This window comes from Botryllus schlosseri, chromosome 2 (genome assembly GCF_051294905.1).
Source record: "Botryllus schlosseri isolate E-star chromosome 2, Bs_hap1, whole genome shotgun sequence".
Classification (NCBI taxonomy): Eukaryota; Metazoa; Chordata; class Ascidiacea; order Stolidobranchia; family Styelidae; genus Botryllus; species Botryllus schlosseri.
Genome location: NC_137237.1, coordinates 39,011,944 through 39,015,170, shown reverse-complemented (window position 1 = coordinate 39,015,170; position 3,227 = coordinate 39,011,944). Strand labels below are relative to the sequence as shown.

Genomic DNA, 3,227 nt, shown 5'->3' with positions numbered 1-3,227 from the left:
AATACCGAGAATGGACATTACAGAGAATGGACACCACCGAGAATGGCCATTACCGAGAATGTATATTTCCGAATATGAAGAATGTCGTGAAATCTAAACCAGAAAATACCTAATATCACGACGTTGGGATCAATGTTATAGTTGTTACGCGCTGTTGTCCAAGGGACCGCGCAGTGAGTTGGGGAGTGCGCGCAGCCTCGTGAAAAATTAGAGAGTACGATTTGTGTTTGTGCGATGTGCAATGTGCATATGCATAACATGCGTGCATTATAGGCATTGTGCATATGAGACAGGACAGAAATGTGGTAATCTAACCCGCTTACTGTAAAATGTCTCGTACTACTTTCTGCCACCGATAAGTTGATAAGCGTCGCATTGTTTCCTTCTCAACAATTACCAATTAATAATAACAATATGCTGCTGGAAGGGGAAGGTGCAGAATAGCCTTATAAGGCTTTCTAAGTCGAGCAAAGTAAACATTATTGAGAGGACATTACTAGTAGCCTAAAGCCAACCGTTTACTGAAAATGACTAAGCTGCATCAACCGAAAATGTAGGCCATGATCCGCCTAGATACTTGTTTATCCCCTTTTCGAGATTTGAAAGAATTGATGCCTTCTTGCGTCATACCAATCACAGCAGCTCGATGAGTTTCGCTAGTATTACAGATATCCGTTCCTTTGAAGAAAACTATAGTGTCATAGTTTGCCTTTTCGCTTTCAAGCAGATAAAACGAATTGAGATACGAATCACATCAGGTTGATGGGTTATTAGAGGTAGGCTATCCATGCCAGTGAAGCGACGGAATTCCTTATCGATCCATAGTTTCTTTAGTGGCTCTTAATCATATTATGCTCTTTTAAGATTAGAATCACAGCAGGTTGTTACAGATTTGTGCGCCAGTGAAGCGAAATTATTCAATGTTATGCCGTAGTTAGTATCATCACCACACTAATGTGGAGTGTTCGAGACAATCAGCTGTTTTAAAACCAACCGTATCGGTCAATCACATGCTTTACGACTAAAAGTCATGACAGGTGTTGGTCAGCTAAGAGAGGTGGACGACGAAATGGCAGAACAATCAGGACCTAATGTATTAGCAAAATACATTACTTCGACCCGAGGAAATAAGTTAATCGCTGTTGGCGAGTTCGTATTTAGGAGAATGAAAGTTTCGAATGGTACTTCGTACTGGATATGCACGCATTATGACAGAAAAAAATGTCGGTGTTCATTGAAAGTCCTTGAAGGAGCAGAGCCACCAATCGTTTTGAAGCAATCTCAAGAACACAATCACTGTGCTACGTTTGGCATAGTAGAGGCAAAAGAAATGGTTCAAAGGTATGATGTTATTTCAATATCGTTTTATGGGAAATGTATTCACGTTTAGCCAGACCAGTGGTTCTCAAACTGGGGTCCGCGAGACAATTTTTCGAGACCGCGAAACACGTTCCAACAAATTCACTAATAATATTGAGTTTCCCGTTTGCTATTTCGGCTCGTTCGTGAATAGCGCAATACCGTTTGTCAACCGAATGCATAAAGAGTAGTGATCAACCGTTTGTGAACCGAATGCATAAAGAGTAGTGATCAACCGTTTGTGAACCGAATGCATAAAGAGTAGTGATCAACCGTTTGTGAACCGAATGCATAAAGAGTAGTGATCAACCGTTTTCGGGGGTTGGATTTGAATTTGAAATGGTTGAATCTTATTCACAAAACTAGACGCTGGAATTAAATATATGAAAAAGGAAAAATCCTGATAAACGGCGGTAAAGTCAAATGATTCAATAAATAGTTTGTTACCCACACATGGCAACAAACCTTCAAGTCTATTTTTGAATGCAGTCCTCGAATTGTGCTATAATGACGTCAAGTTTCAAGCGGCGCCGAAATTTGTTTGCGATTCGCTTTCGCCGCTTTGTGACCAAGTCATTATTCACATATCAGCCTACTGAATTGAATAAAATAATCCATCTAACTCTATATTTTAATATATAACTTAACTGGCATATGTTTATGCGTGTAGAGACGTAAACGTGAACTGGCATATGTTTATGCGTGTAGAGACGTAAACGTGAACTGGCATTTGTACGTACATAGATTTAACCCGATTAATCTACTACAATTTAAAACATTGCCTGATTGCAAAAAAGCACACCTCTCCCCCTTTTGATTCACCTCTGAAGATTGATGACACTTTTGCGAATTGTCCATGACTAACGTCTTTTCATTACCACATTATATCAAACATTGATAGTAGGCCTACAGATTTGCTTCGCGAATATATGAAGTATTTAACTCATTATTGTTTCTGCCTTAGGTATCACGAATGATCAACAAGGCAGTAATAGGCGGCCGCTGTTCCCACCCAGCATTTGGTATGTGCGACAACGTACCATCGATGGCATGCACCGAACCAACAATTCTGTTGAAGGATGGCATCACGGCGTCCGCGCTCTAGTTGGAGGATGTCACGTAACCATTTGGAAATTTTTAGAGTGTATAAAGTGAGTATAAACAATTGAAGATGTATATGTGTTCTTGGTTTCAACTTGAATATACATATATTTTTGAAGGATGGATGTCATGCAAAATCGAGTGCAGCTGTTACAAACTTCCACAGGCCATAGGCAACGCCTAAAAGAAAGAAAAAATACGTCGACATTAGCGACCAATTGAAGCGGCTTTGTGATGGAGCGTGGTCAACCGACATGACTACAGATTTTCTGCCTAGAGTGGCATACAATCTGAGTGAATAAATAGATGATAGCGATCACCACATATTTAGCATCCTTTCTGATGAAGAAACGCCTAGTCTGTGTTGGTGATCACCGCTGTACCTATTTATCTTCTGGACGTTTCATTCCAGCATGCCACAGACAAGTAATAAAATGCAAATAACCTGGAACATGATTGCTTATAATGTTGGAACTAGAGTTTCTGGGCTTACAGTAAATTCAGAACTTCTCAGTCTCTTATTTGTGCTAGCCGTAGAAGTTTTAAAACAGTAGGAAAGGAGCGACAAGGAAATATAGCGTGACTATCCGCAAGATAGCGTAATGGTTGGCTGTCAGTTGTCAGGTTGCTGAGTAAAACGGCAGCCTACTGATAAAATATTCTGCGATTGTAACAGGTAGAATTATCATCATCGCGAAATGAAATTCGGGTCCAATTAGTACGGTACAGCGACGCAACGTATCATTGAATATAGATATGATATATTG

General features: G+C 40.0%; 1 long non-coding RNA gene across 1 annotated transcript; it reads left to right on the top strand.

The window, feature by feature from the left end:
- Positions 1-2,048: 2,048 nt before the first annotated feature.
- Positions 2,049-2,911, top strand: LOC145434628 (uncharacterized). Its single transcript, XR_013913501.1, has 2 exons — positions 2,049-2,510; positions 2,580-2,911. It is a non-coding gene; the product is annotated as an uncharacterized LOC145434628 (long non-coding RNA).
- The last annotated feature ends 316 nt before the right edge of the window (positions 2,912-3,227 follow it).